General features: G+C 36.0%; 2 protein-coding genes across 10 annotated transcripts in view; one reads left to right on the top strand and one right to left on the bottom strand.

The window, feature by feature from the left end:
- Positions 1–12,441, bottom strand: part of LOC136033052 (uncharacterized) — a 342,211-nt gene that overhangs the window by 328,697 nt on the left and 1,073 nt on the right. The window lies entirely within an intron of this gene.
- The window catches only part of LOC136033053 (chitooligosaccharidolytic beta-N-acetylglucosaminidase-like), a 176,084-nt gene continuing 170,362 nt past the window's right edge, over positions 6,720–12,441 (top strand). The window contains exon 1 of one of the 2 annotated variants that reach the window (XM_065713641.1): positions 6,720–6,833. The gene's annotated coding sequence lies outside the window, so the exon portion shown is untranslated. Of the gene's footprint in view, positions 6,834–6,867; positions 7,158–12,441 lie in introns of those variants that run through there. The other variant, XM_065713639.1, reaches the window with a different exon arrangement.

The following is a 12,441-nucleotide window of genomic DNA, read 5'->3' on the forward strand; positions in this document are numbered from 1 at the left end:
CGGTAAACCTGACAATCTATTTATATGCACAGACAATGGGACAGCCAAGAATGTTGTATATTCGCAAGTTTTACGTAGTTAAAAACATATATATATATATATATATATATATATATATATATATATATATATATATATATATATATATATATATATATATATATATATATATATATATATCACAGGTGGGACACTGGGACACAACTACAATGGCGCGTAACTAATATGGCGCGTAACGACTTACGCGCGCTAAGCGCCCCCACCAACTTGGTGTTGGGGTGGCTTGAAGCGCCACCCCAACAGCTAGTAGTTCTTATATGAATGAATATACATGGGACATATTAATTGAGGAGTATGTTAATTATGTTGAGCTTTTTGGTGACCATTTTTTTTTGTATTACCAGGTGATTTAAACGCCTACACGGGTACGAGTACGGAGGTTGAAGCCACACAGGTGGATCTTAGCAACCCTTGTTTATCAGGAATGGAGAGTATGGTTGAATGGTATGGAAGAAATGGATGCCCGAAAGGTAGGACAAGCAAAGATGAAACTAGGAGGAAAAATAGGTGGGGCCATAAGATGATAAATTTTTGTAGTGAGGGTCGGTTGATAATTTTGAATGGAAGGGTGGGAAAAGATCATGAAAGGAGATTTTATGTCTTTTGGTTCGGGGAAGCCTAGCGTGATTGATTATATTATGGTTGATAGAAGGCTATGGGAAAATTATTTGGATTTTTATGTTATGGATATTGTAGGATCAGACCATCAGCCAATAGAGGTAGTTTTGAAGGCAGGACAGGCGAAGAAATGGATGAATGAGACAGAGGGTGAGAGATATAGTTGGAGGAATGAAGGAAAGGTGGAAGATAAGGGTAGAAAGCTAATGAAGCAGCAAATTCGGGTAGATTGTATGGATGAAAACCGTATGAAAGAATTGTTAGAAAGTGAACAGATTCAGAAAATGGCGGAGGAATGCATATATATACTGGGAGAAGGGAAATTAGAAGAAGTCATGGAAGAAAAAGCAGAGGAAGTATATCAGAAATGCAGTGGAGTATCAAATAAGAAGAAGATGGTGAGAAATACAAACGAATTCTTTGATGAGGATTGTAGGAGGCTGAAAGTAAACCTTGTTCAACTTCTCAGGAAAGTAAAAGGAGCACTAAATGACCAGGAAATGAATAAACACTTATCGGAGTACCGAGCAAAGAGAAAAATCTACAAGAGATTAATCAAAAAGAGAAAAAACAAGTAGAAGAGATTAGGGCCACAAAGATCAGCTAGGAATACTTGTCAAAAGACCCAAAACAGTTTTGGAGTGAAGTAAGGTGTGAATTCAAGACCAATGACCAACACATACCAACAGCTGAGTCGTGGACAACATACCTGGAGCACCACACTAGCAAAAGGGAGCAATATGGAGACGGTACAGGGAGTTTAGCAGAGGAGCTATGGGAGTTGAATGGTTTCCCCTTAAGACAAGAGGATTATATCTCTTAGAACCGATCAAGGGAAAGGAAGTATGTGCGAGCCTAAAAGGAATGAAGAGATCTTCGGCACCAGGGGTGGATGGAATACCAGCAGAGATTTGGAAAATAGTGAAAACAGTCCTAGTACCAGTTTTAGCAGACGTTTTCAGTTTTGTGACTGAAAAAGGGAAATGGCCTGATCAGTGGAATTTGTCAGTAGGAATACCAATTTTTAGAAAAGGTAACAGGCAGGATCATAGTAATTATAGAATAATTAGTTTAGGAAATGTGATGAGTAAGATTTTTTGCAAGGTTATTGAATCAAGATTAGGGAGGTGATTGGATAAAAAGGAACTGTTATCCCCTTTCCAGGTAGGGTTTAGAAAAAACCATAGTGCAATATATCATATTTTTACTATGATAATTTTGGTTGAGAAGTATAGGAATTAAAAAGGGGGAAGGTTATTTGCAGCTTTTTTAGACCTGAAAGGAGCATATGATAATGTGGATAGGCACCTGTTGAGGTTAAACCTGTCAAACAGTTCGTTGTAATTTTAATGCTGATTTTAAGTATATAAGTTTCATCAAGTTTAGTCTTACCCATCAAAAGTTATGAGCCTGAGAAAATTCACCTTATTTTAGAAAATAGGGGGAAACACCCCCTAAAAGTCAGAGAATCTTAACGAAAATCACACCATCAGATTCAGCGTATCAGAAAATCCTACTGTAGAAGTTTGAAGCTCCTATCTACAAAAATGTGGAATTTTGTATTTTTTGCCAGAAGGCAGGTCACGGATGCGTGTTTATTTGTTTGTTTATTTTCTTTTTTCCCCAGGGGTGATCGTATCGACCCAGTGGTCCTAGAATCTTGCGAAAGGGTTCATTCTAACGGTAATGAAAAGTTCTAGTGCCCTTTTAAAATAACCAAAAAAATTGGAGGGCACCTAGGCCCCCTCCCACGCTCTTATTTTCCCAAAAACAACGGATCAAAATTCTGAGATAGCCATTTTATTCAGCAGAGTCGGAAAACCTTATAACTAGTCTTTGGGTACGATTTACTCTCCCACAGCCCCGTGGGAGGGGCTACAAGTTACAAATTTTGACCAGTGCTTACATATAGTAATGCTAATTGGGAAGTGTACAGACGTTTTCAGGGGGATTCTTTGGTTGGGGGAGGGGTTGACAAGAGGGGGATATGTTGGGGGAACTTTCCATCGAGGAATTTGTCATGGGGGAAGAAAATTTCCATGAAGGGAGCGCAGGATTTTCTAGCATTATTAAATAAAAACAATGAAAAATAAACATGAAAAGTTTTTTTCAACTGGAAGTAAGGAGCAGCATTAAAACTTAAAACGAACAGAAATTATTACGCGTATGAGGGGCTCACCTCCTCCTAATACCTCGCTCTTTACATTAAAGTATTTTTAGTGATTTCAACTACTGACGAGAGGATGAACCCCTCATATATGTACTAAAAACATGAGATTACAAAAGTTCTTTACGTAAGCTAATTTATAAGTTACGTTTATCTTTTACTAATAAAAAGATTCTTAAAAAATTAAAAGTTCTAGTTGCCTTTTTAAATAACCAAAAAAATCACAGGGCAACTAGGCTTCCTCAACCGTTCCTTTTTTCTCAAAATCATTGGATCAAAATTACGAGAAAGCCATTTAGCCAAAAAAAATAAACTTGCAAATTTCATGTTAATTATTCCTCTCTGGAGAACCAAAATCAAAACATGCATTGATTCAAAAACGTTCAGAAATTAAATAAAAAAACGAGTCTTTTTTAGCTGAAAGTAAGGACCCGCTCTTTACGCTAAAGTTTTTTACTGTTTTAACAAGCAGAGTTGAGAGAAAGAGTCAAACTTTAGCGTAAAGAGAGGGGCGCTGATGAGGAAGCAGCCCCTTTCATATACGAAGTAATTTCTGTTCGTTTTAAGTTTTAACGTCGCTCCTTACTTTCAGTTAAAAAACTTTTTTTTTATTATCTTTAGGACTGCCTCACTATTTTGTATTGTTGCTGTGCGAAATGTATAAGTACGTGAAGGTAGTAATGAGAGTAGCGGGAAAGTGCTCAACTCCAGTGCTATCTTTATTGGGACAAAAGCAGGGATATGTGCTGTCACGGAAGCCTTTATTTAAATGATGCCAATGAATTTCTCGTTAAGAGCAATGCACCAATGATATCGATAGATTTGCTGTGCTTACTACTATTTACTACTATTACTACTGTGCTTACTACTACGTTTACTACTGTGCTTACTACTATTTGCTGACGACATCGTATTACTGGCTGAATCAAAGGAGAAACTGCAACAATTGTCAGAGATTATGGAGGTTTATTTGGAAGAGAAGAAGTTAATCCAACACATCGAATACAGTGGTGATGTTATTTAGTCGTAAAGCCATAAAAAGTGAAGATGTGAATGTTTCTTTAAATGTGAAACTATACCAGTGAAAAATGAATTTGTTCATCTTGGATTAAATTTTACTAGTAATGGGAAATTCAGTTGACGTCTGAATCTAACGAATGCAAGGGGGAGGTATATCAGCAGTGAAAAAGCGAGGAGTAGTCTTAGATGGGTTAGAGATATTAGAGTACATAAGAGGATTTGGGCAAGTAAGATAGTACCGGCGATGCATTATGGAGCAGAAGTCTGGGGCTATCGGAAAGGTCCGAAACTTGAGGTTGTTATGATGAGATATTATGAGAGGATGTTCGGACTAGGGGATTCGTTTAGTAATTTGGTAATCAAGGAGAATTTAGGGTCAGCATCACTGCGATCTATGTGGCTAGTGACCATGGTGAGATATTGGGTTAGGATCAGAGGCGCCATTTGGACCAAATCTTGGGGTGGGCATAAACTCCATCTTGCCCCCCCCCCCCCGACTCACTTCGTGTCGCGTAATCATCTAGGAAATGGGCATTTGACAGAACTCGAGGATTTTATTATGTATCTTACCTACTTTCAAAGTTTACAATAATTAGTAGCAAATAGCGTAATTACCCCAAGGGTCGTCGAGTAATTACGCTCTTTGGTTAATAGGCGTGTAGTAATTTCAAATGCATGCAGAAAATCTGGGGTGGGCATGTGCCCACCCCTGACCCCTCCAAATGGCGCCTCTGGTTAGGATATTGGGTATGCAGAGATTTACTGTAGCAAAGGCAGCATACTTAGAGGCGTTGAGACAGAAAAGTAAAACAGGATGGCCGGCAGAGATTAAGGATATCTTAGATAAGTGTGGATTAGGGGAATGGTGGAATGAAGGAAAGAGGATTATAGGTATGGATGCAATAGTAATAAGGGAGGTACAAGAGAGGTTGAAGAACCAAGAAATCCAGATATGGTGGGAAAGTCTGGATCGTTCAGGGTCGTTAAAATTGTATAAATAAAGGGTAGTTGGGAGGAGGAGGTATTTTGGAAGGTTGGGTTAAGTAAAGAGGATTTGAAGGCTTATTGCTGAGAAAAGAAAGTATCAAGGAAGAAAAGGGGAGAAGGTGGAATCTATTGCTTGTCCTATGTGTGGATCTCAGAATGAAAGTTTAATACATTTTCTGTGTCAATGTGTCGAATTGAATGAATGGAGGCGACAGATGTATGGTAAAGAAAAATTGAATGAGATATCGATGGTAGATAGAATAAAAGAGACAAGTTTCCTGAATATTTAAAGGATAGCAAGGTTTGTCAGGATTGCAGCGGCACATCGTGAGCGTTTTCATTAAAAAGTATTAATATATTTTAGTTGATTTGTTGTTTGTTTTTGTTATGTAAATTTCCTATGGCCCACGGGCTTTTTATGGAATAAATTATTATTATTATTATTATACTACTTTGTTTAGATATAGTCTTATTAAATTATTTCCTTAGTAACTGCTATTTCTACTTTAGATAAACAAGCATTTAATTTAAATGTCAAACTTATTTAGCCTTTCAAAGCAAAGCCTACTACACGAGGGTTTTTTTTTTTGCCATGATCAATCACCACGTTTCGTTTATACCTTTCTCTTTTGTGACGCATCAAGAAATTTTTAAGCTTTCCATCGAGCTTTGATCCTTAGCAAGGTCTGTGACCAGTCCGAGCATTTAAGTCATTAATGTCAATTTTCTCCATCCACAGCAATTAGTTTAAGACAAGAATAGCATACGAGAATCAAACAGTGGAGAACATCACCAAAAAGGGAGCAATTTTAATGGAAATATAATCTCGAATGCAAAATGTCTGAAATTATATAACACAGGATCCAAGACCGTATCTATAAAATATATCTTTTCCCCTTTATATAAATCTTTCAAGTTTTTAAGGCTTGTAATTTTTTAAGGTTACTTTTAAATTCAATGTAGGCTGCTTTACAAAATTAACGCCGCTTATAAGGTATATGTTAATATTTATACTTTTCACTCTTTAGATATGCTTCGTCACCAGGAACTGTTTGATAAATACAAGATAAGCCTTTAATATAGTAAGCTTGGAAAACAATACGGTCAGTAGTACTTTTCTACATAATTACTAAGACAACGATTTTTTAAAAATATTCGAAATTACCAAAAGGCCGTATTTTTTTCTATTTATAAAGTTAATTTTGCAAAGCATGATTCAAACTTTAGAATAAAGAGCCGGGCGTAAACGAGGATTCGACCTCATCTTAACAGCCGTTCAATTATAAAGTAGCTTTAAGCCAATCAACAAATTGAATGCTTTTAGGCTAATTACCAAGGGGCCATATTTGTTTCTTTTTTTTAATTCCCGTTTGTCAAGCACTATTCAGATTTAAACGTAATTAGCAGGGCATTGGCGGGAACAAAAGTCCAACTTAGCTGGCAATTTCTTCAACTGGCTATATTTGCCAACCGGCGAAACATTATCAGCTTGGTAAATTTTTGGCATTCGGAAATACTCTTAAAGGAAAATTATCAAAACAGTTAACGTCAAGAGGCGAAGAGGGGTTGAGGGTTCAGCAGTTCCTATAATATATAAGATAATTTCTGCTTTTACTAAATTTTAACTTTGCTCGATCACTATTTACTATTAATAGTAAATTTTTGTTAATTGCCACCACGGTCAGTTCTTAAAGTGCTAAACTTGATCAAATTTGCGTGCTACACTGCGATTTTCAGTGCTATAGTAAAAAAAATTGACATTAATAATACTGAAATAGTGCTAAAATAGTACTTCTGTGCTATTTTAGCAACCCTGAACAAATGCTACAGCGCTAGATATGACGAAATAACGCTAAAACAGCACTTTGGCGAAACAGATGGGAACTTTGACTGCAAATACAGTGATCTCGTTACATCAAAGCTTTAACAAATCTCAATGTTCTGACCCGTTTGGAGGTTATAGCATATAATTCAGTGACAAGTAATGCAATGAGTTGATAATTTTATACCAGTTGACTCAAAATATATTGGGGAAGTTCTTGGTCACCAACAATAAAAATATAGTTGAAATATCTCCAATGGTCGAGAATAAATCCACACCCAACTCTCTACAAGAGCAAGAAAATAAAAAACTAAAGGTTAAAGAATCCTAGGAGTTTTTGTCTGAGCCACTAAAATCTTATTTGTGTTGTATAACCTGCCAAACCTGTCTTTCAGTCGATGAATTTGTGTTTATAGTTGGTTATTGTTGTCTAACTCAAGGAATATGGTTTATGTTTAGATGAAGTAATGTAAAAATAATAAGGTAAGCTCACTTAGATGACAGCATAGCTTTTATGCTAAAAAATGATAAAGTTCTAGGTTCAAGTTGAGGGGCTTTTTGCTATCTTAGAAAGTGGGTTAGTTAGGTGGATGCAACTTTAAGGAATGTATTCAGGTCTTAAAGGCCTATTCACAATGAGATTCTGCGTGTACCATGATTTACCCAGCACTTATTTGAACCAATCTGAAAGTTCCATACAGTTTTTAAGAAATCTGAAGACTCTATGAGAAATCAAATTGGTTCAAATTTGGGCTAGCTCAATATTGGTATTGGTAAAATCTTAGTGTGTATCGGCTTTAAAGTATATGCATGGAAAGTTATATCAATCTACTATTTTTACTCCTTCCTTTCTCTATGGCTTAGAAAATTTTTATGGATGACAGGTTTGCGCCTATCTATATTCTAGAAAAAATACCTTAACTCTGGGTTTTAATGTATCTCTTTCAGGCACTCTTGTTCTTGAAAATTCAATTCCTATATTTTCAGCAAGAGTTTATGCCATATCAAGGCATTTTTCTTAATTTAAGAAATCGATTCTCAAGACCTAATAGCCTTAGAAATTAGGATTGAGAAAAGGTATGAGGCACAAAACACTTTACTTGTGCTGAACACTTTGAGCAGTATATTTATTTTTCGGGATATCACTTTTATAACAGAAAGATTGTACAAAATCTTCAAAATCAGTACCTTTCCAAGGGTAAACATAGATATACTGTTTGTTTAGCCAAGCGCAGCAGTCATAAGATTAATCCACTGTGAACATAGAAAGTAAACAATGAAAATCTGGGAAGCACTATATAGTATTAAACGAGGTAATTGCAAAAAGAGCTACTAAGTCCTATTTGTCGAACAGTAAATGAGAAATAGAAACCTCTCTTTCCCTGTATGTAAAGTACTTGTCCCTTAAAAAAGCGGTACTAGTGTATTATTCAGAACAGAGCCAATAAGTGAAGTTAGGGTCTTACGTGAAAAAAACTACGATGCAGGTACATTTTAATGAAGTATTTTATATATAGATGTGGTTAGGTTAAGTTATGTATTTGATGTAATGCACTCCCACTCCCAATGCGCAAGTTTATAGCCCAAACTTTTGATAAAGCTAATGAAATAAAACAAAATATGATGAAAATATAATACTTTATTAGGAAAATTGTACAATTACAACTTAGAATTATGTACCCAAAACTGCAGTTAAAAATGATTTTCTGCTGTCAGCAAACCACGTATTTACATGCAAATTGACTTTTTACAAACATGGTCTATTATTACACTTCCAAAAATGTTCCTTCTCGTAAGAGTATAAAGTCATGTTGTGTCCAATGACGCATTGTTTTGTTGTGGACAAAAATCCCTTATCCTGGAAAAATATAATTGCCTCTTTTTCAGTATTAAGCAAATCCTAAATCTTCATTTCAAAATCCATGTTCAGACACTTTCTTCTAATCACTATGCTTAACAAACTAAATTGAGTTTTGTCTTTGTGGCTATGAAACCGGATTTTCTCAGCAAAATTCTTGAGTGTGTTCTGAATTGAATCAATTGAGTAATGAACAAGTACCAAATATTTAATTAAAATGTACCTGCATCGTAGTTTGTTTCACGAAAGAACCTAACTTCACTTGTTGACTGTGTTCTGAATAATACACAAGTACCAAAAAAACAATATACGGCTTTTCAATGGTTTCCTATAGATCCGCTTTCTTTCAATCTCTATACCTTGATATTTTGGCCATATTTTATGTGGTGTGATTGCTTCTTTTTCTTTTTAAACAAAAGACGGCGGAACTTTTAGTTTCAGTCTTATTAGTCTCTATATAATTCATTAAGAATGATTGGGCTTGGTTGTATCATCACCTTTGGTAAATGAAAGAAGAAGACTTGACTGTAATACCCGTTATTAGAAGTGATTTTCGTCGGATTTCAAGACTGGGAGCCGTAAAACTCCATTTAATGCATTTAAACCATAAAATATATAGATTGGATGTCTATTTCTTATTATTTTGAAAATCTTTTGAAAATGTTGATGCTTTTCGGCACAAAATAGCAAACATCGGTACTTCTCTGTGGCAAGACCTATTTTGTTAAGTAAAAATAGTTTTTGTCATTTTTATGCTCCACAAAAATATGGATCCAGGTCACTTTTATGAGGTTTCAAATTCTATTTGAAATTATAAAAAAAAATCTTGCGATTTCAATTATTCTTCAGACAATCCAGAATGAAAATTGCTATTTCCAATGCAGTGTCACATGTAAATTATTCTCACTTGACAGTTTCCCTAGAAAATTGTATTTTTATTTAGGCTACTATGGGGTGCTATTTCCAATGCAGTGTCACATGGAAATTATTCTCACTTGACAGTTTCCCTAGAAAATTGTATTTTTATTTAGGCTACTATGGGGCGTGGTTCACTCTTGATTAATTTGCAGCTACTGCTGTAACCATGAAATCTATTTTGTAATTAGACATATCTGTGTATAATGTTTTATTTTCACCAAAGAGGCAGTAAGATGATAAGAGATGTTTCAAAAGGAGGCCCTAGCCTTACTCAGGAATTCACATAAAAAAAACATATTCATTCTAAGTTCCCTGGTCTGCTAGTCTCTTGGTTATCCTTTATCAACTTGAGATTTCAGAAATCTTGGGATTTCAACAAACTCTTTTCATTTAATTTGAAAATCATCAGGACCTAAACATGACCTTGACACTTCTAACGCCGTCACCAATTAGCTTACAGCATCTGTGCAATTTCACTGCAAATGTTGAAAATCTATGCAAAGCCTGTTTCGAGAGCAGTCTCGTGTGAGAAAGACAATGGCAATCGAGCAAAAACGTAACTTTTTATGTATTCAATTAAAAAAACAGGGATTGTAAACAGAAAGTAAGGAATAAAATTCAAACTTAAAAGGAACAAATAAAGTTTCGCATGTGAGGAGTTTCGCATGTGAGCTTAAGTTTTTTCGTACTTTAAAAAAGCTTCTTGTTCTAATTAAACGCCGCTTGTGTTTCAGGAGCCGTTCTTGAAGAATTGGGACAAAAAACCAAACTTAGGCATAAGTTTGTCTGAAGTTCTAACGTTGCTCCTGACATTCGGCTGAAAAGTCTTCTTTTTTTTAATCTAATTTCTGATCGCTTTTCAAATCATGACGGAAAATCCATGTGTCCCCTCTATGGGACATTTTTTCCACAAAGATTCTTTCAAGTAAAGTCCTTCTCGCAGTATACCCATCCCCCAAAAAGTTCCAACAAAAAATTCCATCGTCTCTGAATATCCTCCGCCCAAAAAAAAAAATTCGTGGAAACAATTCCACCTCCAAACTCTCCTTAGCCTACTTTTATTTTAAAAAAAATTAATTTGAATTCTGATCGTTTTTTAAACTATGCAGGAAATTATTTTTGGAAATCCCTTCCTCCAATTGAAAGTTTCTCTCGCAGAAAATTACCCCAAAGAGAATTTCTGGCACGTAAAATTCATCAAGAGGAAATTTCTACCGCAGAAAACGCCCCCTCCCACGAAAAAAATCTCCAAAACAACTTGAACTCTTTCAAAAATTTCCCCAGACAATATCCCCTCAATATCTTCACAGTAAAAATTGAGTGGCTGAAGAGAAAGTAAAAGAAATAAAAGGAATTTGTTTCAGAATTCTGGCAAATTCCTTCATATAATATTTCGCCCAGAAAGTTCATCCCCGGAAACTTCCCCTCCCCCATAGAAAATTTTCCCATTAGAAAATTCCCCTCCGCAGAACTTTTCCCCTACCCGAACAATGACTGTATACCTCCCGACAGCAAATCCTATATGTAAACAATGTGCAAATATCACAACTTACAACCCTTTCTCCCGCGGCTGTTGGGTGTCATGTCTTTCCCAGAGGCTCGATTATTTGACCTCTCAGCTTTTCTGGAAGAATATGACAATCTAAAAAAAGATTATAGGACAACCTCGGGTAAAAAAGGACGCGAGAGGAGTGGAATGATTATTTGGTCTTGAAATAGACTGAACTGACAGGTCCACGCTACGGCTGCGTGAATTTTCAGCTACAAAATTGGTATTAGCAAGAATGCATTTTTGAATCCTTATTATCGGGGCAATACCGGGATTATTATTAGAGATGCAAGATTCATGAGCTTCATCGTTACTTGAACAGATTAAGCAAATCCAATTCGGTTGTTCTTTACGCTCAGTTGGGGAAATGCCAGCACACTGTGGGTGAAACAACTCAAGACATTTTTTGCATTGCAGGGTGATCCCCTTGCCACAAGATCGACCACAACCAGGACAAATAAATATTGACATTTCTCAATCCTTAGGTCTGGTGTTAAATAAGCAAGGCCAAAAGAAAGACGGTTACAAAAAAAGGGCCTTTACGGTTTCATTAAGGTTATCAAACAGTCCGTGATAACGAACTGTAGTAAGGAGCGACCCGGCTCAATAGTAACCAAAACTCTAAAAAATGAAATTTTGATACCAATAGCTACATCAAACGAATCGCATTTTAATGATTTTAAATATATAAGTTTCATCAAGTTTAGTCTTACCCATCAAAAGTTAAAAGCCTGAGAAAATTTGAGTTATTTTAGAAAATAGGGGAAAACACCCCCTAAAAGTAATAGAATCTTAACGAAAATCACACCATCAGATTCAGCGTATCCGATATCCCTACTGTATAAGTCTCAAGCTCCTATCTACAAAAATGTGGAATTTAATATTTTTTGCCAGAAGGTAGATCACGGATGCGTGTTTATTTGTTTGTTTGTTTTTTTTTTTGTTTTTTTCCCCAGGGGTGATCGTATCGACCTAGTTGTTCTAGAATGTTGCGAGGGGGCTCATTCTAACGGAAATGAAAAGTTCTAGTGCCTTTTTAAGTGATTAAAAAATTGGAGGGCACCTAGGCCCCCTCCCACGCTAATTATTTTCCCAAAGGCAACGGATCAAAATTCTGAGATAACCATTTTGTTCAGCGTAGTCAAAAAACCTTATAACTATGTCTTTAGGGACGACTTACTCCCCCACAATCCTCGTGGGAGGGGCTACAAGCTACAAACTTTGACCAGTGCTTACATATAGTAATGGTTATTGGGAAGTGTACAGAAGTTTTCAGGAGGATTTTTTGGTTGGGGGATGGGTTGAGAAGAGGGGGATATGCTGGGGGAACTTTACATCGAGGAATTTGCCATGGGGAAGATAATTTCCATGAAGGGAGCGCAGGACTTACTAGCATTATTTAAAAAAACGAAGTAAGGAGCAGCATTATTACCCATATGAGG

This window comes from Artemia franciscana, chromosome 11 (genome assembly GCF_032884065.1).
Source record: "Artemia franciscana chromosome 11, ASM3288406v1, whole genome shotgun sequence".
Taxonomy (NCBI): Eukaryota; Metazoa; Arthropoda; class Branchiopoda; order Anostraca; family Artemiidae; genus Artemia; species Artemia franciscana.